This window comes from Pituophis catenifer, unplaced genomic scaffold, assembly GCF_029215685.1.
Source record: "Pituophis catenifer annectens isolate HBS135680 unplaced genomic scaffold, rPitCat1.0.hap2 SCAF_5, whole genome shotgun sequence".
Lineage (NCBI taxonomy): Eukaryota > Metazoa > Chordata > Lepidosauria > Squamata > Colubridae > Pituophis > Pituophis catenifer.
In genome coordinates, this window is record NW_027256885.1 from 65,488,673 (window position 1) to 65,514,314 (window position 25,642).

The following is a 25,642-nucleotide window of genomic DNA, read 5'->3' on the forward strand; positions in this document are numbered from 1 at the left end:
CTTGCAACTTATGAGGAACACAACGATACAATATAAAGGTAGAGTTATAGTGGCATTGAAACAAGTTCCAAGAAGAGTGAGAGATCTAAGAAAAGAATACCAATTTTTGACGAAACAGTTGATTAAAAAAGGAGTGAGTTTTAGATGGTTGATACCAGAAGGAATCTTGGTGAATTTACAAGAACAAAGGCACAAATTGGATACAGTAGAAAAGGCAGAGCTATTTTATCGGCAATATATAGAAAAACAAGAAAGTGAGAGAAGAAGAAGGGGCAAGCTGCCAGAAAGAGAAAAGAGAACAACTAACGGAGACAACCAAGGAACAAGAGGAAAGAGCAGTGAGAGAGGGGGCAAGAGCGAAAGAGTTAAAAGAACAAAGAGAAACAAGAGTGACTAGATCTACTAAGCAAATAAACAAGTAAAAATGGAAGAAGTAAAAGTAATATCAGTGAATATAAATGGACTAAATTCAGAAATAAAAAGAATATTCAACAAATTAGAAAAATTAAAATTAGAGATTATATGTCTACAAGAAGTTCATATTAAGAAAGAGCATAAATATCTATTGGAGCAAAAGAAATTGAGAATACTATATCCAACACTTGCCAGTCAAAGTAAAAGAGCATTATATATTAAAAAAAAACAATTCAATCCAAACAGATTTTTGAAGATGAGGAAGGAAGGATATTAATGGTTGGAATAACTATGAATAAAATAAAAATGTTAGTGGCAATATATGTTCCAAATGATAATCAAGAAGAATATTATGGGAAATTACATTAAAAAATAATAGAATATGAATACGAAGAGATATGTATATTAGGGCATTTCAATGCAATAATAGACAATGAGTTGGACTATAAACCTACAAAATTAAATAAAAAGATAAGAAAAACATTGCCAAAAACTTTTTCCACAATGATAGATGAATTAAGTCTACAAGATGCTTGGAGGCGAAGCCATCCAAAAGAAAAGCAGTACACATTTTACTCAAATAGACATCTGTCGTGGTCAAGAATAGACATGATGTGGATGTCAACACAATTAATAGCTAAAATACAAGAAATTGATATTGGAATAAATGTATGGGCAGACCACAGTCCAATAGTAATGAAATGGAAAGGAAAAAAAAAGAAAAATGAGATGGACATTAAATTAAAAATTACTAAATGAAAAAAATTTCCAACAATATATGGAAAAAGAATTGACTTTCTTTTTTAAAGAGAATAAGAAAGAAGATACATCTTTACAAAATGTGTGGGATACCAGTAAAGCATACATTAGAGGATTGGTAATGACATATTTAGGAAAATGAAATAAACAAAACAGACAAATGCAAAAGAATTTAGAGGAAGAATATAAGAGATTAGAGATGGAATTACAAAAAAACCCACACAACAAAAAGGTTAAAAACTTGTTGGATTTGAAAAAAACATAAGATTAACTTAATGGAAAATGAAGAATTGGCAAATAAAATAAAAGCTACAAAGCAAAACTTTTTTGAAAATGCAAATAAACCAGGACAATGGTTAGCATATAAAATGAAAAAAGAGAAAGAAAAGAAATTAATAAGTCAATTAATAGATCAAGATGGAAAGATATGTTATAGAAGCGAGGAAAAGAAGAGGATAATTGAGAAATACTACAATGGATTGTGTCAACAAGAAATAATAGAAGAAGATGAGATAGAACAATATTTGAAGAAAATGGAACTGCTTAGAATCCCGGAAAAGTTCAAAAAAATTATTAGAAGAAAGAATATCTATGATGGAATTAATGGAGGGAATTAAAAGACAGAAAAATGGGAAGACACCAGGCCTGGATGGATTACCAGCAGTGATATATAAAACCCTACAAGATGTACTAAGCAATGTGATGCTGCAAGTATTCAATGAACTATTACTTAAAGCTAAAATTCCGGACTCATGGATGGAGGCATATATAACTTTAATACCAAAAGAAGAGGCAGATCTGCAACAGATAAAGAATTATAGACCGATATCTTTATTAAATGTGGATTATAAAATTTTTGCATCAATCATGGCTGAAAGATTTAAAAAATTATTAAACGAGTTTATACATTTGGACCAAAATGGCTTCTTACCAAAAAGACAAATTAGAGATAATATGCGAACTATATTAAACACATTAGAATATTATGAATTACACTCAGAGAAACAAATAGCATTGTTATTTTTAGATGCACAAAAGGTGTTTGACAACATGAATTGGCAATTTATGATAAAACAGTTGAAAATGATGGATTTTGGAGACAGATTTATAAATATGATCCAAACTATATATAGAGACCAAGCGGCAAAGGTGATGGTAAATGGTGAAATGACAGAGAAAATAGATATTAGAAAAGGAACAAGACAAGGATGCCCTTTATCTCCATCATTATTTATATTGACATTAGAGATTTTAAATAGAAAAGTGAGACAAGAAAAGGAAATAAAAGGAATGAGAATCAAAAAAGAAGAATATAAACTACAAGCATTTGCGGATGATTTGGTGTTTATCATGGAAGACCCAATAGAGACAGCGCCAAAACTATTAGAGCAAATAGAAGAATATGGGAAAGTAGCAGGTCTGAAAATAAATAAAGATAAGGCAAAAATACTAGTTAAAAATATGAGAGAAAAGCAAAAGAAGGAAATGATGGAGAAACTGGACATCCAAATTGTGAAAAAAGTGAAATATTTGGGCATCTATCTGACATCAAGATGTGTAACGCTCAAGGAAGACAATTATCATAAACTGAAAAGACAAATTGAAACAGACCTGGAGAAATGGAGAAACTTACAATTATCACTAATGGGAAGAATAGCATTAATAAAAGTGAATGTATTACCAAAACTATTATTTTTATTTCAAACTATACCAATAAAACTGGAGAAAAAATATTTTGAAGAGTTGAAGAAAATAACGTGGAAATATGTGTGGCAAGGAAAGAGAGCAAGGATCAACATAAAAATGCTACAAGATGCAAGAACTAGAGGTGGGTTTGGCCTTCCGAATTGGGAATTGTATTATCAAGCAGCAGCGTTAACATGGATTAAAGAATAGATTTTATTAAGGAATACAAGACTATTGACATTGGAGGGTCATGATTTACAACTGGGTTGGCATGCCTTTTTATGGTACGGGAAACAAAGGATACATGGATATTTCCAAAGACATTATGTAAGAAATGGTTTGTTATCAGTGTGGGAGAGAGTGAAAGAAAAACATTATTTGAATATTCCAATGTGGCTTTCCACAATAGAAGCGGTGACATACTCAAATATTGTGAACATGGGGAATATTGTTAGATATAAAGACATTTTGACAGATCGGGGAGAACTGAAACAAAAACAAGAACTAGAGAGACAAGGGATTGAGATAGATTGGTATACAAGACTGCAAATACAATCAAGATATGAAGCAGATCGTAGACAATATGGCTTTAACTTAGGGAAATCAGAACTGGATGAAATATTGACAGGAACAGATGAGAAAATGATTAAGAAATTATATAATTATTTATTGCGTATTAGACTAGAGGATGAAGAAGTAAAAGAAACAATGATAACATGGGCAAAGAATTTTGGATACACCATAGAATTGGAGAAATGGCAACAAATTTGGGAAAGAAATTACAAATTAACAATGGCAACAGCCTATAAAGAAAACCTGTATAAGATGTTTTATAGATGGCATATGCCACCAGAAAGATTAGCTAAGATGTTTAAAGATAAATCAGCTAAGTGTTGGAAATGTCACCAGTTGCCGGGATCATACTATCATATGTGGTGGTTGTGTAAAGAAGCAAAACAATATTGGGTGAAAATACAAACATGGTTAGAGGGAATGTTGCAGCAACATATAGAGTTAAAACCAGAGATATTCTTATTGGGAATCTTACCAGAGAATTATAGTAAAGAAGATACATACTTGATTATTCATATAATAACAGCGGCTAGAATTGTATTTGCACAAAACTGGAAAGCAGATAAAATCCCGTTGGAAGGAGAAATTATAAAGAAAATTTTAGAATGTGCAGAAATGAATAGATTAACATTGAGAATAAAAGATAAAGAGGAGTCGATGTATTTCAAGACATGGGATAAATTTTATGATTGGTTAGAAAGGAAATATGAATAAGGATAGAGAGATAAAATAGATAGAGAATAGATGGGAGAAAACAATTAGAAAAATAGATACCCAGATGATGTCAAGTAAAAGGAGAAAGGGAAGTGGGGGGGGGGGGGTAAAAGGGAAAAAAGTGAGACATTATAAAAATGTATGCAAATGATGAAATAAAAATAAATAATAATTGAATAAGAAATTGAAATGAGAATAAAGATAATTAGAAAACCGGGGCTGCTCGAATACCACTTTAGATTGAACTGAAAAGGGAAACAACAGGAGAGAGGGGAAGGAGTAGAGAGAGAGGAAGGGAGAAGAGAGGAGAGGAGAGAAGAGGAGAAAGAAGAAAGGGAAAAGGAGAGGAAGAAAAGGGAGGGGAAAGAGGAGCAGAGGAGAAGGTTAGAAGGGGGGAAGAAGAGAGGAGTGGGGGAAGAAAAAGGGAAGTAGGAAAGAGAAGGAGAGGAAGAACGAAGGAAGTAGGAGGAGAAAGAGGAAGGAAGAGAAGGGGAGGAGGAGAAGAAAGGTTGGAGTAAAGGTAAAGGGTAAAAGAGCAGCCCCGAAAAAGTGAAAATTAAAAATGAAAGTTAAAAGAAAAGATGAATGAAAAATAATGGAAATGACTGTACATATAAATGTGTTTATGAGAAATAAAAATAAAAAACTTTTTTGAAAAAAAGAACAAATCGAATTACTTCCCAGTGATTTGCTAGCTCTAGCTTCACTGGTTTGGTCAGGTGGGTGGCATAGGTCCAGTGGTGGGATTCAATTTTTTTAACAACCGGTTCTGTGGGCGTGACTTAGTTGGGGGCGTGGCTAGCTGGTTATGTGACCGGCTGGGCATGGCTAGCTGGTCATGTGACAGGGTGGGCGTAGCTAGCTAGTCATGTGACAGGGTGGGCATGGCTATGTGCGTAGGGACTACCCAGAGGGCTGAAAAAAATCATTTCTGACTGGTCCTCGCACTTTTGACTGGTCCTCACACTTATGACTATCCTCACATTTCTGCCCGTTGCAGCATTCTTAACAACTGTGTCACTCATTTCACAACTACCTCTCTTCACCACGGTGAAAAGATAGGGCGCAAAATGTAAAATGTGAGGACAGTCGTAAGTGCGAGAACCGGTCAAAAGTGCGAGGACCGGTCAAAAATAACTTTTTCAGCCCTCTGAGTAGTCCATATGCACATAGGGACTACCCAGAGGGCTGAAAAAAGTGGTTTCTGACCGGTCCTCGCACTTTTGACCTGTCATCATTTATGCCCATTGTAGCATTCTTAATTAAATTAATTAAATAAAAATGATCTGCTGGAGCAGTCCGAGGCAGTCCGAGGCGGGTGTTCGGGCCGGCTGCAGGGCAAAGTGATACAACTGGGGTAGGTAGGCCGCCCGGGGGGGGGGCAGGTGGGAGGCAGGCGCAGGCCTACAGGGCTGGCTGCAAGGTGAAGCAATGGGATGAGGTAGGTCAGGGGTCTGCAACCTTAAACATTCAACCTAAGCACCCAGTCATTTCTTAATTACCTGGGAATATGCACCTTCCCATATAGTCAATGGGACTTGCTTCGAATAAATATCTGTTGTGAATAGTTCTGTTGTAGAACTGACACATGTGAGATTGCAATATCACACTGGACTGATAGTGGAATCTTTCTTTAGACTAGTGCCTATATAATATTTTAAATTCAGGAGATTGATTTAAGAGCTACAGAGTCAGCTGTGCATTGTCCAGGTAGCCTGTTGGGTACTTCCCTAATACCCAACATAAATAATCTAAAATGGCTACTCCACCTAATGATTGTTAGTACTGTTACTATATATGTTTACTTGGCTGTGGTCCTGTTGTGGAAGAAGGAATTCAGAAACATCCCTTCAGGACAGACAGAATCAGTTTATTTATTTATTGCAATAAAGGATCAGACCTGGCATCGCTACCAAAGAAGTCTGAACGACCTATGATTTTCAGCTCAAAGCCTTTATACAGTTTCAAACAAAGGATTCTGTGAACTCAGCATTTTCTTATTATCACAGACATATGTTACACAAAATGACATACCTTAATTACTGAGTTTGTTACTATCTTTGCAAAACAGTTATAATTCTTCTTAGAAGTTACTGAAGCATAGATTCAAATTATCTTCTTGTTGAAACAATAATATGGACATCTCCGTTTCTCTGACCTTCAAAGTGTAAATCACCAGACTGTCTTTATCTGTGACAACTGAGGGGCCTTGATGTACAAATCCTACTTGAAAGGAATGTGTTTGCCTACGTGCTGGATACATTTGCAAACATTTTCTCTTCTACAATATTAAGAACAAAGAGGGCCCTTCAGTGATCATCTAGCTGGATCCGCTTTTACTTTATTTATTACTTTATTTATTACTTTGCTACTTTAGTCCTGTGCTCATTTTAAGCCCACATTGAGCCCAGAAGGGGAAAAAACTGGAATGTACATGATTTCAGAAAATAAGCATTCCTTGTTGGTTGTAAAGAAACTTCCTGACAGTGTGAACCAATATAGGTGCAGAAATATTTCAGTCATAATTTCACACATAAAATAGCCATTTGTGTAATACAACCTGTATATTGTTCAAAACAGTCATTAGTATTATGGCTGATGTTTGACAGCAAGCCTAAAAGTCAAAGATCATAAGAGTGCTTCTTTCTCTGTATGTATACAAAACATCACATACCAGGAATAGCATATTAAAATGGACTTATGCAACCTGATGTACAAATAAACATGCACATATTTATGCTCTGGACTATAGTAATTGAATGCATGTAAATCCCTGAAAAATATGTGGTAGCCCTGGGCAAAAGAAAGGCAGTAAAATCACTCTAGGTGTAGGGACAGAGTAAAATATTAATACATGATAAATAATGGAACAATTAAAAATAATAGCACAGAGTTTTTTTTTCTCTCTCTCCCTTCCTTCTGTCGCAGAAAAATAAAAGAGATGAATTTTGAAATCAGAAAAAGCTTTTATTTATTTTGGCCAAAAGGTTCAGACATGCATTCTGTTTTACATTCTGAACAAAAATCCTTCTTTAAGACACGTATCTTTATAGAACAAAAACAGGAAATGTGAAATAAACCTCCTACGTGTTAGGCTCTCTCCCTCCTCCCATTATTGCCTGAACAGGAAGATTAGTTAATTTCTTGTGGTTTTACTTCTTGAACTCTTCAACTGTAGAAAGTGTGTTAATTCTGCGGTTTAACCTTTTGAACTCTGCAACTTTCTCAAGTCACAGGGGCCCTTCAAAGATCCTCTAGGCTGACCCCGTATTATTTCACTCTTATAACCAAATTTCATTTTACGTTCTGCCTTACTCCTCCCTTTAAGACTATTTTACTTGTTTACAATTGAGTCTTACCTATTACAGAGCTTAATTCAACAATGTAAGCATATAACATTTGACATAAAATAATCAATTCAGGATAAGATACATAGTAAAGCAAAGGAAGGACAAGTAATACATATGATTTTCAAATCTTATTCTTTGAAGCACTTTCTCTAATTACCCAGTTGAGAGTTGTACATATGTTCCTGCATAAGAACTTCATTTTCATTAAAGAGATCAGAGTTCATTTTACAGTCTATAAGGCTTTCCATCAAATCAACTCATTTTTTCAACTCTTATTTCTTTCACTGCTCTCATAGCTAGTTGTCTGAACAAGGAATAAAGGCCAGGCCTGTCACAACAGGAATAACATCTGTCTAATCCAGCCATGCCCAGGCAACTAAGAGAAACACATTTCACACATTTTGTAACCACAGTTACAAAAGTTGTTTGTAACTTCTGACCCATTTTGAATGCCCGGTCCTGCAAATCTTTGGCAATTTCTCTGACCAATCCTGACTTATTCATGTCTACAACCCACTTTTCAGTTGTTAAAAGGTCTATGGCACGCCAGTTTTGTAAGACCACTGCTGCCAAAGAATCTATTTGGTCTTGGACTTTGACCAAGGTTCCATCAATTTGGTTCAGGCTTTCTTGGAACTTCTCTGACAATTGCTTGAACCGTGTTATGGAGTGTGCCATTCCACCTACACCTGTTCCAACAGCAGTCCCCAGGATTGCTAATAGTGGGACCAAGAGTGGCACCCTTTTTTGAACATGCCCTATAAGGGGAACAAGGATAGTGTGCTTTCCACTGATAACACCTATTTTTGGGGAAGATGTACATGTTCCAGTCCAGTTTGTAGGTAACACAAATACACATTTTTCCCACATAAGAAGAAAACTCAATTTTTCCTTACATACACACCTATATTCATGGAAAATGTATGGGCTCATTGGTTTTTCTCATTAGTCCAGACCCCTATAGTCCCTGCCACTAGCATGCGTGTCAGAGGCTGCAATGGGACTTCTAGTGTAGGGTCCTTTTGCTTATCTCTGAGAATTGTGCCTTCAAAAAGATAACGGGAGCTTACATTTCCAAAGGGAAGTAGGACACATAAGTTGAAATAAATAGTGGGCATAAGGAGAATGCCACTAGTTAGGTTTACATCCTTAAGTGTCATTCTAGGGTCAAAGTGTATTTCTGATGGACATTGATCTCCCATCAGGGATCCTACAGGAATATCTGGTTCCTGATGTCACTTTACACACAAGGAGGGTGACCCTAGGATTTCCACACCAACGGCTATAGGCCAACAATGGGGAATGATTCATCCCCAGCCTTTTGAATGCATTATAAAAGTCTCCTTGCAATTTGGCTACTGCTACTTTGGTTCACCATTAATATCTTTCTCAAGGACTATCGTGGCCCTGGTCCTGATCCAAAGATCTGGCTCAACTGGAACAGCATTGTAAGATGAAGGACCAGCAGACAAACAGAACCAGCATTTTTGGCTTAGGGTAGGGTCAGACTGATTAACTAGGCTTTAACTCAATTCCAGTATTCTTAACATGTAGTTCCCTTTTCTCAATTGTTACAGGGGCCCATTCTCCCTTTGTTCTACCCCACTCTGTCCTGGGATTGTCAGATGCTTGTCTTTAGGTCTTGGGGTTGGCTTAGGTCTAGGGTACCGACCCCACCTATTGATGATACGTCGTTGGCGGGAGTGGACCTGGTCCAAAGAGTTCACACCTTGTGACCTGTTCCTGCCTTGTACTTTGGGGTTTTCAACTTCCCCAGATCCTTCCTTAAGAGCAAGGGGGGTCACTTGGGCATTCTCACAACATTGGGAACTACTATTCAGGGTGTTTTTACTCATTAGGCCCTTTTGCCAATAATAGCCAAAGCCGCAGAAAACTCATAATTGTCCTCTACACAGAACCTATCCAATCACAATTCCCTTAATCTACAAAATCACCACATCAGGAAGAAGGTTAGGGTTATATGTGACTTGGAAAAGGCGATATTAGTCTTATGTATCTCACAGAACCACCTCTTATTTGTTAATACAATATCCACATTCTTAGAGTTAGAACAGCTCCACAGAGAGCTCACTCCCTGTCTTAAATATCTACAGGAGTTTCATACTGCTCTCTGTCACAGTCAATGATTTTAGATTCAGCACCTGTCTTTTTAAGGAAGAGGTGATTCCAGCATACTATATACAGCAAATCACAATTAATCACAATAACAGCAAGCACGCTTATTAAATAAGAGATAGTATACTTATGGCTATATATGTTGACTTCTCATTCCAAATCTTCAGCCGTACGTAGAGGGTCAGCTTCCGGTGTGACACCAGTAAGGCCTCTTCTGCCCCGTATGTTGCCTGCCCGTTGCCGGTAGGACAGCTATAGGGGGCGCTTCTTCAAGCGTACTACTAGGGGTCGGGCCTGGGCCTGGTCTGCCTCCCAATATTCCTAAACTGCAGACTTAACTCGAGTCCAGTGAATCCAAGACTTGGATTTCAACACACTTTTTACTGCAAGTGGGAACACATGACCACAGTATACGGGCCCTTCCACCTAGGCATTAAACTTTTTCCTTTCCAGTGTTTTACCCATACAGTCCTCCAAATCACAATTTAATCATCTTTTTACTTTCATCACAATATAAACTTTAAAAATATTTCTATCATTACAATTTCCCTAATTAAATTTAGAAATGTTCTAGCTGTTATCCAAGCTACAACTTAATCCTTTTTTACCTTCACCACCATATACCATTAAAGTATTTCAATTGTCACAGTTTATACTTATTCATATTTCTAGAAAAAGATTAAAAAGGAAAACTTATCATTGTCTAGATTTCAAAATACAAAGACAATACTCCAATTATTATTCATTTCATTTTTACAATCATGTTTTCCCATTTATTTCTTACTACTATTGAATATTATAACTAGAAGTGGTCAAAAATGGTGGCTAAGGGACACACAATATTGTTGGATTTCTTGTATTTGCTTATTTAATTCTCCCACCATCTGACTCACCCACTTAGTTTCTATCTGGCTTAGGTCTCCTTATGATTTTCAAGTATTTCAAAAGGAAATAATCTAATTCCTTTACTTGGAGAACATCACACAGATCAAAATACTAGTGGTAATGCATTTACTCACTTAAGGTGATTTTCAAGGCACACCTTTTTCACCTTTTCTCTTATAGTCCTGGTAAGACTGGTCAGTCAGGCTTGGGAAGGTCTGCTCCACTTTGGTTGTTGTTTTGATCTGCTTACGTTGTTTCAATTTCATGACCCGATGCTTGCAAAAGAATAGCTGGGTTAAAGCATTTGTTTGTTTCAGGATCACTCGTGGTTTCTGAGTGAGGAGAGCTTGATGCTTGTGTCTCTAAAACTCCTTGAATCGCATGGCTGGTGTAAATAGTAGTTGGCTGCCTAAGGGTTAATTTCCCAATAGTTAGTTCTGCAATTTGACAAACAGCTTCCTTCCATCTCTCTCTGGCTTTGGCTTATTGGAATGCAGCGGGGGCAGCTTTTCTGCCTGAGAGGAACAGGCACTGCTAAGGCTTCAACATGGGGTGCAGCATATCCTGGCGGGTTATCTTCAACTTCGGTACTTCAAATTCCTGCCAGGTATTGGGGATTTGACCTTCTTGAGCCATATTTCTCGCCATCACGACCAGGAGGGAAACTGGACATGCAGGCATATCTATATTTCTTCCATCTAAGGAATATTTCAGGGTTTTCAGCATGGGGCGACGATTTATGAAGCCATTAACCCCTTGGATATTTTAGAAAAGGGAGCTAGCAGCTTTGTTTAGATGCCCCTGTGTCTACTAAGAAGGTTACATTATTCCCCCTATTTTCATTCGGACCAAGAATTCAGGGGGGGGGCTTGACTGAACCCTGATCCCCTTCAGCCCTCTCATCTACTGCAGCCAGGCCTATGGCTTCCTTTCTTTACAGAATGCTTTTGTAGCTTTTCTTCAATTGCAGATTGAGTTCACTAGGCTTGAGAAGCAACTTGTTTAAAACAGCATACGCACAACCCTTGCAATGATGATTCAACATGCTGCCCTGGGACCTTTTATTACAGGCAATCTTCTTAGCCAACACAAGAACTGTCTTTTCTCTTCTTGGCCCTCTACTGCTGAGCATAATTCTTTCACTCAATTAAGCCCAAATGGAATTTAGGATGCAAAGAGAAGGAAATGTTAAATGTGTTCAAGGATCGAGCCCAATAACTCCATTACACAGGTACTCTTTGAATCAGCAATCTTTATTCACAAGTATCTCATTCTTGCAGGTACATCGCTGGAACTGGCCCTGGACCGCATGGTTGGACCTTAAGTACCCCCGGGGCGGAGCTAAGGTAAGGAGGGGTCAAAGGGTTAGGGTGGACCCTGGGAGTCAACCTGTCCAGCCCCCCTGCATCCAGCCCTGGATTTGAGGTCAGGCATTTATATGTGACAAAACCCCCTCTAAATGCCTGACCTGAATGACCATGAATCGTATGTACATGAGAGGTTGTTTTTGAGAGAACGCCCAGTTTGGATGTTAGGTACGTATGCTGTTTATTTTGTAAAGGTTTTGTTAGTATGTCCGCTGTCTGTTCTTCGGTATCACAGTGTATGACCTCTATGAACCCAATGTTTGAAAATTGTCTGACATGTTTGTGTTTTATGTCGATGTGTCTCGACCTCTGGCCCACTGCATCAGCTTTCAATATTTCAATGGCAGCTTTATTGTCCTCGTGAATAGTAATTGGGTAGGTGGGTTCGACCCAAACATTGGTGAGTAGGTCATCAAACCAGACCAGATTGTTGGCGGCTTTGGATAGGCATATGTATTCGGCCTCTGTCGTAGATGTGGCTACCAGGTTCTGTTTACCTGTGTACCAATGTACTGGGCTGTTGTTGAGGAAGAATATGTAGCCTGATGTGCTCTTCCTACTTTTCACGTCTCCAGCCCAGTCAGCGTCGGCATAGCAAGTTAGTGTGGGTTTTGCGGTTACTTCAGGTTCTAGGGATAGGTAGGTGTCAGCACTATGTTTTAGATACCTCAGTACCCTCTTGATGGCCTCCCAATGGTACACGGTGGGATTACCTACGTGTCGGGATAATAAGTTAACTGGCAAGGCGATGTCGGGCCTTGTCCAGTTCGCAATGTCCAGTAGTGACCCTATGGTGGACCTATAAAGTGGATTGTCCTTGAATGCTTCCGCCTCATTATACATATCCTTTAGAAAGTCCGGTTGCATTGGTGTCTCACAAGTTTTGGCATTAACCATGTTGCATTTCTGCAGGAGTTCCAATATTTTGTCCTTTTGTGAGAGCTGGAAGCCTTTGTCAGTCTTCGTGATCTGTACCCCCAAGTACTTGTCAACCTTACCTAATATTTTTAGCGTGAAGTGTCTCTCTAACTCATTAGCGAAATCGTTACATTTGCTGGCCTGGTCACTGATGTACAATATATCATCCACATATATCAGGACATATTCAATGGAATTGTTTACCTTCTTAATGAAGAAGCAATTGTCCGCTGAGGTGGCTGAGAACCCCATAGACCTCAAGGTTTTAGACAAGCACTCGTACCAACGTTTCCCTGACTGTTTTAGTCCGTATAAGCTTCTGTTTAGGACCCAGGTTTCTCCCTTTGTGGTACTTTGGCTGGGTGGTGCCCTTACATAAATCTCCTTGTCAAGTTCAGCGTGTAGGTAGGCGGTCTGTACATCAAACTGATGTACTTCTGGGCCTAGTAATGATGCAATCACCAAGGCGCATTTCACGCTCTCAGCTCTGACGGTGGGAGAGTATGTCTCTGTGTAGTCCTCTGGGTACTTCTGGGCGAACCCTTGCGCCACTAGTCTGGCCTTGTATAGGACTTTGTTGCCCTCCAATGTCTTAATTTTGTAGACCCACCTGGTGCCTATGGGTGTCTTATCCTTTGGGACTTCAGAAGGGGTGTATACCTTTAGCTCCCTTAGACTACTCATCTCCCGTTCCATAGCTGGTGGCGTCTCAGTGTCATGTAGGTACTTAGCCTCCTTCTCTGTGAGTGTGTCTATCTTAATGTTGGGGTGGTTCTCCTTCCATTCTCTGACCTGTATCTCCTGTCTCTTGGGTTTGTCCTTTCCCTGCTCTATGTTCCCTTCTGTGGTGTGTTCTGTCTCCCCCTGGCTGTCTTTGGGTCCGTCCTTATTGGGGAACACCTCATTGAGGTGTATTTTGGACCAGTTGGCGTTCTCATGGAAAACAGCCGTTCGGGATATTACGAATCTGTTGTTGCTATCTATGAACCTGAATCCCTTTGTCCCCGGTTCATACCCCATAAACCTCAATCTCCTGGATACTTTGTCTCCCTTGTGTCGCAATTGCCTGGGGATGTGTACATCAGCTGTAACCCCAAATACATGTAGATGCGCCACCTGTGGCTTCCTCTGGTACATTAACTCATATGGAGTTTTGTTCAGCACACTGGACCACAGTCTGTTTAGTATATAATTTGAATATATGAGCGCTTCTGACCAGAAGTGCTGCCCTAACCCCGCATCCTCTAGTGCGCACCTCATCATGGTTTGCAGTGTTCCATTTTTTCGTTCTACGACGCCATTCTGAAAGGCGGAGAATGGAGAAGAAGTGTAGTGTAATATCCCGCATGTTTTCAACCAGTGTGAGAAGTCGCTTGACAGAAATTCAGACCCGCGGTCTGTCATTATCTGTTTGATCTTAGTGTTATGCTGTGTTTCTACCCTTGCATAGAACTCTTTGAATTTTTGGAACACTTCATTTTTATGTTTTAGGGTGTATACAAAGCCATAGTGGCTGAAATCGTCAACTATGGTTAGGAAAAACCTTTTTTTGCATTTAATGGAGGGTCTTAGTGGTCCCACTAGATCCATGTGTATGAGTTGAAAGATGGAATTTGTGGTGCGTACCGATTTCTTGGGCCTGGGTTTCGTTTTTAGTTTAGAGCATTTGCAAACAGAACATTCGAGATAGTTCTCACAGTTTTTTATTTTTATGCCTTCGGAACATTCCATCATTTTTTGTATAACTGGAAAGCTAATATGCCCTAATTTTCTATGCAATAGGTGCGCACAATTGTCATGTACTAACTTTCCTACTGATGGTTTCCTTTTGCCAGGTGACCCGTGATCTCTTGGTTCGTTGGTTGTGTGTTTGTGGCTAACCCCCTCTACTTCCTTACTGTGGCTTTCTTTGTCTCCACTATCTGTGGTGTCTGGCTTAGCCCTTAGGTTGGTGTTCACCTTTGGGTGTGTGTCTCTGTCTGGGTGAAAGTATGGTAGGCCTCCTCTGGTTACGTGTGCTTCCCCTTTCTTGAATGTCACCTCAACGTTGTTGTCCCTGCTCAGCTTCAGGGTGGCAAGGATGTTGTAGGGTATGTTTGGTACTAGTAGTACCCCCTCTATCACTCCTATCCCTGGCACGTATGTGTTCCCCTTCCCTGTCACCTGGACATTATTTTGATTGGCCACCTTTATTATGAAGTTTTCTTTGGTGAATGAAGTCAGTGATTTTTGGTCGTATGTGGTGTGGTTGGTGGCCCCTGAGTCTAGTAACCACGTGCCCTCTTTCTTGTCCTGATCAGTGTATTGTTCTTGGTCCCCCAGTCCATATAGCGACTCGGTTTGACTCTCCCTGGAGCTATCCCTGTAACCTCTTCTATCTCTGGGGCTGGGGGAATCCCTACGTCTGTGCCTGTTGTCGGGCGAATGCCTGTCAGTGAATCTTGTCCTTTGCTCTGGCCTATCCCTCCGATGTGATCTATCCCTGTCTCTAGTGTTTCTAGGGTAATCCCTCTTATAGTGGTTTTTTGAGCCACATATGAAGCACTCTGTGGTGTTGTGGCTCCTACTCTGTGATTCCACCCTCCTAGTGGGCCTCTGCTCCCTGCGGCTTAGTGAGCGGTCCTTCCTTAGACTATCCTCAGCGATGAGTTTGTTAGTTGGTGTTTCCAGTGTGAGTTTTTCTGAGCTGAGGTTGTCTATCTGTGTGATGAATATGTCCCAGCTGGAATCCAGGGAATTGACAATGATGCTAATCATGGTTCTCTCACTTATAATTTCCCCCCTTTGTGTTAGTTCAGCCCTGGTGGCATTTAATGATAATAAGTGTTCGCTCATGGGGGCTCCTGCCTTGAGTTTGGCTGAGTAAAACTCCCTGGAGAGCCTGGTGGTACTTGCTACGCTCTGGCTATAGAACAGGCTGTGCATTTTGTGTATGACCTCTGAGACTGTTAGATGATGGCTAATGCTAGGGTAAATGCTGGGGGTAATGCTGGCAATTACTATGTAGTATGTCTTGTGATGTGCACAGTCTAAATCAAAAGTCCAGGGTTTTTCTGGGGGATCAGTAACTAGAAACAACAGGTCTTCCCTCAGGAGGATGATTTGGAGTTGTTGGTTCCACTCCAAGAAATTATCCCCATCTAGCCTCAGTTTGGGAAAGTCATTTGGCAAAGTTCCTGAATTGTAAGTTAAATTACTTACATTGTGTCGCTGTCCATGGTTTTGGGCATATGGAAACTCGTAATAAGGCAGAGGGATGACTGTTGCGAGTCTGTACTGACTTGCTTCTATGTTCTTGCGTCGATTTATCTCTATGTTCCATTCCATTTCTCTTGTAGATAGGTTCTGCGCATGCCTGAACTCCATTCCAGTCCAGCAGCCGTGGAGTGAGGAGCTCATTCCTGTAGCTCCCGGGTGAAGGCCCCATTCGTCTGGATGGGCCTTCGGCTCCTCCTTGGCTGGCCTCGCTTGCTCGAAGGGCCTTCGGATTGCCGCCTGGATCCCCAGAAAGCGGTGCGGATCGTCCGTGAAGGTCGGAGGTCCTGTTGGGGCCGCGTGTGGTCCCGGATGGCCCGGTCTGGCATGGAGGCTGTGTCCTGGGGTCGGGCCGAGTCCCCTGCCCGCCGATGGTCCTGTAGGTCTTGGTCCTGGTCGCCGGTCGGGTGAGTAGTCCCATCGCCTTCGGTACTCCATCCCCGGTCCTGGTGCTTCCATGGGTGGGCCCCCTGGGAGTCACGGCTGGTGTTGGGCCCACACCGCAGTGGTTGGTCCCTCTGGGTTGGCATCGGTGCTGGCTCCTCTCGGGTCGGTGGTCCCTCTGGGCCTTCGGGTGGTGCCGGAGGATGCGTCCAGTAGTCTCATCTTGTCCCCGAGGGCCGCGGTAATTAGTTTTATTGCCCCATCGATCTCGAGCTCGGTAGGTGAGCTCGTGGGTTTTGGTTTTGGGCCATCCCAGTCATTGTCGTGGTCCTGGGTGGCCACCTCGGTGTAGGCCCCGATTCCCGCCATGAGATTTAAATCTCAAGAATCCATTGGTGATTGGTCAGCCATCTTTGGTGACATCACCATCCAAGATGGCCACCGCAAAAAGGGTGCGAATTCCTTTTCGGCCTTTTCGGTGGATCTCTGGTAGGGGCAATCTTTCCTTACCACGTTTTCGGCGCTGTAGTCTGACTCGCCCTCATCTTCCTCACTCGCCACTTCGCAGTCCTCGACCAGGCTCCGAAGTTCCGCGATGAGGTCGGTGTTGCTCTGGGCTGAGTCTATGAGTTTTAGAAGTTTTCCCTTTAGGTCGTTCCCCTCGCGTGCTGGGCTTTTGGGTTCTTTTCCTTCCTTGTCGTGTCTGGTTGGGGTGCATGGGTTGGAGAGCAGGCCGCTCGTCTTTGGTGCCTCTCCTTGTATGATTCCTGTCGATGGCGGCTGTTCTGCCATTTTCTTGGTGAATGCCCTGGTTTTCACCCTGTTCGCTGTGGCTGCCTGCTTGGAGTTCCCTGGCATGTCCTGGAGTAGGTTTTTTTTGGGCTATTTAACCATCCTCTGCTACCATTTTGTTAAATGTGTTCAAGGATCGAGCCCAATAACTCCATTACACAGGTACTCTTTGAATCAGCAATCTTTATTCACAAGTATCTCATTCTTGCAGGTACATCGCTGGAACTGGCCCTGGACCGCATGGTTGGACCTTAAGTACCCCCGGGGCGGAGCTAAGGTAAGGAGGGGTCAATGGGTTAGGGTGGACCCTGGGAGTCGACCTGTCCAGCCCCCCTGCATCCAGCCCTGGATTTGAGGTCAGGCATTTATATGTGACAGGAAAGCAAGCTTTGTCACTTTTGTGGCTAAGCAAAAGTCTCAGTTAGATACAAACAAAGTCCTTTTTAAGTTGTGTGCAGAGAAGAGATGCATTTTCACTCATGTCCAGCAATGCTCCAAGAGAAAGTAAGGGAGGGTTTCTTCTTGGAAACTGTTGGTCTATTATAGCCTGGAGGTTTTAAATCTTTACCAATGGCACTACTTAATCTCTCTCTCTCTCTCTCTCATCACCATTAAGGAGAGTGGTCATCAATTGTTCCAAGTTCTGCCAGGTAGGATTGTGGCTCTTTATAATGACTTGTTGGAAGGAAAAAAGAAGCCTTTCCCTTTAAGGATTGTTGGAAGGCAGAGCTTCCTTTTTTCTTGAATTCAAAACTCCTGGCTGGGAGATTACTTCGAAATGATTGGAGGTCAGCTGCTTGAGAGCAGAATTAGTTTATTGTTTATAGGAAGGCAGGCAAGAAACAAATACCAAAGCACAGCGTTCCGAGGCTAGCCTGGAGTTTAGTTTTATTCTTGCCCTTGCTTTCTTCTAATCCAATTTTTACTTTTAAAAGAGAAGTATAATTTTCTTGAAGTTCTTGGTAATTATGATTAAATTTTATTTCAGAAAGTGAAAAGGAGTTTTTCAGTGTATCAATCTCTTCCTTTTGTTTGATGTCTTCTCATTTTCAGCTATTAATTTGTCTAAGAACTTCTATCTCTCCTTGAGGTTATTTTACCAGAAGCATCATTTCTTTGGAGATAGTAATTGCTGTAGGTAATCTTTTAGTCTTGCTATTTCTAATGCAAGTTGATTCTGATTTTATTATTATCATTATTATTATTAATTAAGCTGTCATTTTTGAATTGCATAGCTTCTAATTTTTCTTGTTCATTTCATTTTGCAAATCATCTGTTTAGCTTGCATAATCATATTATCTTTAAGATTTTCAATATTTATTTTTTGTCCTTTTTGTAAATCATTTTTCACTTTTGATAATTCTTCATAACTGAATAAAAGTTGATTTCTCAATCTCTCTAGTTCTGCTTTTTACAGATCAGAGTCTTCCGTGCAGGCTAAAGACATGAGAACGAGGTCCCCTCCCCGCTTTGTGGGTGAGGAAAGCATTGCAGAAGTAGAAAAAAAGGGAGTTTGAAGGACAGCAACCACACATCAGTATTGTAGCTAGTGAACTTCAAACTTTTACTTATAAACTTTTACTTATAAACACGAGTTTATCTTGAAGCATAGAGAAGGAAGAAAAGTTAATTTCTGTTCTTCACCCTGTCTGGGCGGCCAGACCAAACTGGATGAGATATTTTCTTTCCTCTCAATACCTCCAATTCTTTTCTAACAATTTAAAATTCATATCTCTAGAGATCAGGCAGTTGCAGTTACCTTGAAGGTACACAAAACTTTAGACATACACACTAGTCATTCCCACCTTAAATTTTAGTTGAATTAGGGAATGCACAGATCTTAACAATTATTTTTAACAGAATCATATCAAATTTAATCAATTCAATTATCTGAGTCTTCCCATTTAGACAGGCTTTTCTTTTTATTACCTGCTAAACCCCGGGTGGGAAGAACAATAACAATTTTCTTCTCTATTCTTAGTTCTTTCAGAGTTCTCTGGTTCTTTTAAGAATGGTAAATCATCAGAAACTTTATAACACTGCAGTAGTTCTTTTCTCTTACCACATCTAACAGCATAAATCTTTCTTTTTGGTCAGCCCCAACGTCTGAATCATCTTACTGTGTGGTGGGGCTTCTCAGCTTCTAATTATTTTTCCTTTAAGGACTAGTCAGGTCTATTTGCAGTTTGGGATTCTTTCTAATTGTTTTTTTTTAAAACTTCTCACTTTTTACTCTGCCCTGAGATGTTCTATCTAGCTCTTTCTAGCTTGGATCTCCCAGCCAGCGCTGGCTTTAATTTTAAAGTTCCAAAATGTATAGAGACCTTTATTCACACATCATTGCACTTAGCCAGGGCTCTCATGAGCAAGTTTGAACTTCACTTTTCTTTTAAGGACCTTTTTTTAGCCAAATTGGTTTTCCTGTGTCATCCCTCAGCAAAGCCCATTTCCTACATCTGTCTTCCTCTCTCTTCTTCAGGCTGGCCAGGACAGGCATCTGCCTCTTGTCCTATGCCTCAACAAGTTTCCTGAAGGGGGGTATCTACCACCCATGAGCTGCAACTTCCTATGTTTCCCCTTTCTATGTAGGGTTTTTACACTTTGGTTCAGCCGGGCTACACAACATCAGTTCTGCCACTGATTCTCAGACCCCTCTTATAAACGGAAATCTGGGAGGACCTGCTGCCCCCCAACACAGACTACGGACACCTTCTACACTTCACAGCTTCACAATTTCCAAAAAATCCTGGGGTTTGCTTTTGGGATTTTCACAGGAAAAAGGAACAACAAATTTTCTTTTCTTTTTTCACTTGCATGGGTACATAGTGAGTGGAGGCTATTGATGTAAGCTATGCACTGAAGTGCTTCTGCTTTAGAGTATCTGGGGCTCAGTTCCCTTGGCATTTGCAATGCTGCACAAGCTGGCATTTCAGGGTGGTCTCTCTTCTTCATAGGTTGCAGTCTTTAAGATAGGTTTCTTTTCAGGGTGACTCTTTCTGACCCGACATTTGGGATTTCCTCTCACTCGAGCCACACAGACTTGCATGACTTCTACTTGCCATTTGTGAAGTCAGTCAGGGTTCTGTTTCACTACTATTTGCCACCCATTTTCTAAGACACTGCCATTGACCTGCGGTGCTGGAGTTCCAACAGCCACCAACAGGAACTGCAATGGCTTAACCACCCACACAGTTCTAGAGTCTCATTAGGATATGCCAATTCCGTTAGGAAGGGACGTTTTCCCGGACCCAGGGAGGTGATCAAGCTCCCTCTTCTACTCTCAAGGAGTAGGTCTTATAATTCCCACAATACTTGTCTGCAGGCGTCTTCTTTTTTCTTTCTCAGCCGGTGTTTATCTATTAGCTTGTTCTGATTTCGTAAGGTTCTTGGGTCGGTTGGAGCCATTGAGTACCCAGAGGGGCCGTCTGCCTCCTTCCAGAGAAAAACTCTCAGTGGTGCCTGAAGTTTGGCAAGATGGTCTCACCTGGCACTGACTGGTCTGTTCCGTCCCTTAGCGAAATCTTGCTTCATCTCCTGGCTGGCTCGCCAAAATGTCGCAGAAAAATAAAAGAGATGAATTTCGAAATCAGAAAAAGCTTTTATTTATTTTGGCCAAAAGGTTCAGACATGCATTCTGTTTTACATTCTGAACAAAAATCCTTCTTTAAGACACGTATCTTTATAGAACAAAAACAGGAAATGTGAAATAAACCTCCTACGTGTTAGGCTCTCTCCCTCCTCCCATTATTGCCTGAACAGGAAGATTAGTTAATTTCTTGTGGTTTTACTTCTTGAACTCTTCAACTGTAGAAAGTGTGTTAATTCTGCAGTTTAACTTTTTGAACTCTGCAACTTTCTCAAGTCACAGGGGCCCTTCAGAGATCCTCTAGGCTGACCCCGTATTATTTCACTCTTATAACCAAATTTCATTTTACGTTCTGCCTTACTTCCTCTTTCTTTCTCTTCTATCTCTCTCTCCTTCCCTTTCTTTCTGTCTGTCTGTCTATCTCTTTCTGTCTCTCTTACTCACTCACTCACTCACTCACACACACACACACACACACACACCTGGTCTTGGCACAAAGTATCTGTTGTTATAGAAGTTCTCATTTCTCTCTCTAATACACCTCATACTAATCGATACCCTATCTCTCAATGTAAAGCCTATGCATGTTTACTTGGCAGTAAAACTATTCTCTTTCAGTGGGAATTACTCCTAATAGATACACATGATTGCAGGCAGACAGCTAGCTCCGTTGTTTAATAGGCTGTAAGTAAAATTTCTACATTAACAAAATTTATGCCTAAACAACACAATATACGAGCAAAAAATCATAGCAATAATCTGAGCTATGCTTTTCTTCTTTAAATGGAAGTACTACCCATTTTAACCAGACATTAAGACTCCCCCCCTCTTTTGCTTGAAACTTTCAGGGTGGGAGGGAAAACCAAATAAAAACAGGAAGGAGGCAAGGACAGAAAATGGAAACAGGAGGCATTTTTCAGCTGCTTTCTGGGACTGAAAAGTTGAGGGGACCCAAGGAAGCAGCATCCAGCTGGGACTAAGAAGACCCCCGCTCCCACCACCCACCACCCCATGCTGCCTTCTTTTTTTCTCCCTGCCCTCGCTCTTCTCTCTCCCGGGAAGAAGGGGACTAACCTTATAAAAAAAAAAAAGCTCTGCTGCTGAGCAGAAAAAGCAGTAGCTGGGAAGGATATTGCTACGGAGTTAAAACAATGAAAAAATTGCCCTTCCCCTGTTCCTACCCTCCCTCTTTTTCTCCCCACCAATTTCTTTTGGCACCGAAGCCAAAGTGCTTTCTTTTGCTGCCTGCGAGCTGCTGGCTGCCTCTAATTTGCAGTTTACTCGTGAGCAAGTTTACTCGTGAGCATGGTTCTCTTCTGTTTGTGAAGTTCCCCTCCTTTTTTCCCCGCCCAGCTGGAGAAAGACAGGAGGGCTGCTGCTGCCCCTATCAGTCCCAGTGCAGCGGCTGCACACAACGCCACTGACCGGCAGCTTGCCGAGCTCCCCCGCCCCTCATCCCCTGCCCCTCCTGCCACCCCAAATTGTGCCCCACTGCGAGACGCGCATTTAACCGGAGAGTGGCAGCTCTGGGTCATCTCTCAGCCATTGAGTTCAGGGAGTGCGAGGCAATTAACTTGTCGCACTCAGGAGAAGTTTTCCTTTACTTTGCAAGGTTTTTCCCTGCACACAACGGCTGAGAGACGACCTGGAGCTGACAGTCTGTGCTCTGCCAGGCGAGCAGCAGAGCGAGTAAGCCAGTGATCTGATGGCTTCCTGTAAACTGCAGATTAGAGGCAGCCAGCAGCTCGCAGGAAGAGAAAGAAAGCGCTGCCTCCTGCCTCTGTGCATCGAGGAGGCTGAGCAGCAGCGGGAAGAACACGGGACGGGAGGCGCAGGAAGTGGCTGCCAGCGATGCCCTCAGGTGAAGATGTTGTGGGCGGGGAGGTTCGACCCCTTCTTAGGAGCCTCAGTGAGCACCATTGGCCTTTCTCCCTGCCTCTCCCAGTCAATGTTGCTTGTCAGGGTAAATGTCTAATTCTCCCAGGCCGGGGCTGGCACCTCCCCATATCCCATCATACCCCCTTACCTCAGACTCCTCCCCTGGTATATAAAAGGGTCCTACACGTGGGCATCCAGTTGTTCCAGAAGTGTACCTGCAAGGGAAAGACAGAGGTCAGTGACCATTACCCTGAATGGGCCTGGACCACTCCAGGCCTGAAATAAAGAATTGATGAAGAGATTCCAATGTCTCCTGTGAGTTATTGGGTTAGATCCATCCAGTACAACAAGCTGGTAGCAGAGGATGGTTGCCCATAACTCTAAATAATGACCGAACAAGCTGCTTACTCTGATAAGAAGAGCAGAGTAAACACCAGGGCATTTACCAAGAGGATGGCTGCTCAACTGACACCCAAAGGTGCCATGCCAAGAGCCACCCCAGCTAAAAGTGGACAGGACATCGAGCCGGACCCACTCCTCAGCAATGAGAGACCACGAGAGGAAGCAGATGACCACGACAGAGAAGAGCCGCAAGAGAAAAACGAACTAAGAATGGCCCTGCTGAAAGTGATGGAAGCGCCCATCAGCAATGGAGAACTCATCGCGAAACTCCAAGGCCTCCTAGAAAACCATGGAGCAGCGACGAGCACCCAGGAACGAATCCAAGAAGCCGCCAGTCCGGTAAGGGAAAGGGATTCCCTTGCAGAGGTACCGGACATAGACGGGCTCAGTTTCGCGCCAATTTCACGGTGGCCATCTTGGAATGGCCAACAACCAAGCCGGGGTTTGAATTTAATGGCGGGAACCAGCCAAGGCCCTGAAACGAATGAGGGGCACCCTGAAAACAGCTATGGGGAACAGACCCAATGCAACAGGAGCTCGCCTACCGAGCTCGAAATAGAAAAAGCCATAGAGACCCTAGCGGCAACGTTCGGCCCCGCATTCAGGCCTCCCGCACCAGCCGCAGGCCGCAGGGAGGCCTCCAGCGACCAGAGAGATCCTGGGCCTGCCACTGAAGCTGCAACACCGGCCCTGCCACCCACCAGAAGAGGGACACACCTACATGACAGACACGGGGCATCGACCGCCTACGGACAGACCTTGCGGCAGGATTCGAACCCGCCACCCTTTCTACCGCCGGAACGGGACCCAAGGGAAGAAAATCAACCCAGCTACTTACCGACGCTGCGACATCCGCCGGGCTTCCCTGCACCTCCAAAGACCAGCGCTCATTGATCCGGACCAGCCGCTGCTGCCGCCATCGCCGCCGAGACGCCGATCTTCAGGAGTCCTCAGTTAACGACCGCGAGGCCTCCGCACCCTCCATTGACATCCGCCGGGGATCCAGCCTCCCAGCAGCGACCCACGATGCCCAGCGAGGGACCCAGGCAGGCCAGGGATGAGTCCAGCACCCACCTGGCCGGCCTAGGCCTGGGACTAGGAGCCACGACCGCGAGCTCCTCACCCAACAGCTTCCAGAGACAAATGAGCCTCGCGCATGCCCAGTTCTCACCTACAGAGAGTGAGGGAAGAAACATAGAGACACATCAGTACAGAGTGGGAAGAAACATAGAGACACATCAGTACAGAGTAACAGCATGCATACCCGTGCCTTATTGTGAGTTCCCTCACTTACAAAACCATGGACAGCTACCCTCAGTAAGTAGCCATTCTAACAATTCTGGGGCTTTACCTGTCAACTTTCCCAAACTACAAATAGATGGAAAAAATCTTCTAGAGTGGAGTCAGCAGCTGCAGATAATATTTATGAAAGAAAACTTACTTTTCCTAATCTCAAACCCACCCCAGAAACCTTGGACTTTTGAAATTGACTGTAACCACCACAGGGCTTTTTGTATTTTGTTGACCAGCATTTCTCCCACTATGTACCCAAGCATAGGGAATCACATGACGGTGCATGAGGTGATGCAAAAACTTTATAACCTTTTTTACAGCAGAAGTAGAGCAACCACAACCAGAATTTCCAGGGAATTCCATTCTGCTAGACTTAGACCAGGGGTCCCCATGAGCAAACACCTGTTAAAACTTAACAGAACCAGGACTGAATTAATGCATATGGGTGAAGCAATCACTGAGGAGAGTATGATGAGTATAGTCATAAACTCTTTAGACGATAGCTGGGACAACTTTGTGATGCAGCTGGACAGCCTCAGTCTGGAACACTTAACATTAGACACATTCACTAACCGCCTCATTGCAGAGGATAATCTAAGGAGAGACCACCACATATCGAGGAGGGACCCTAGGCCTAACAAAAGGGTTGAGTTCCAGGACAGGGCAAAGGTTACCCCAGAGTGTTTTTCCTGTGGATCCAGGAACCATTTAAGGAGGGATTGCCCCAGAGGTGATAGGGACAGGGGATATAGAGAGAGACGGTCACCAGACCGCAGACATTTCAGGGAACGGGGACGTGGGTGGTCACCCAACCCTAGAAAAAACAATGAACACAGGGATGCTTCCAGGGATAGCAACCCAGGGACCATGTATGGCTTCAGGCATGGTAAAGCGGGCCCCAAGCAAGGGACAAATGAGAACATGTGGCTTCTGGATTCAGGGAGAGGGAATGTACATATACCACGGGTTGGGAAAATAGAGGGGGTACTGTACATACCAGAAATACCCCACAATGTCTTAGCCATCGCAAAGCTCACAACAGACACAGACACAGAGGTAACATTCAAGGAAGGCAGGGTACAGTTACTCAACCAAGGAAAAAGGGTTGGCAAGGTAACCACACATGACGGACTACCATATTTTACACCCAGTGAGAGCAGCGAGGGAAGTATAAACACAAGCATCACTCATGAGCAGGAGGGAAACACTGAAACAAGAGGGGGACTCCAGAGGAAAACAAACACTGTGTC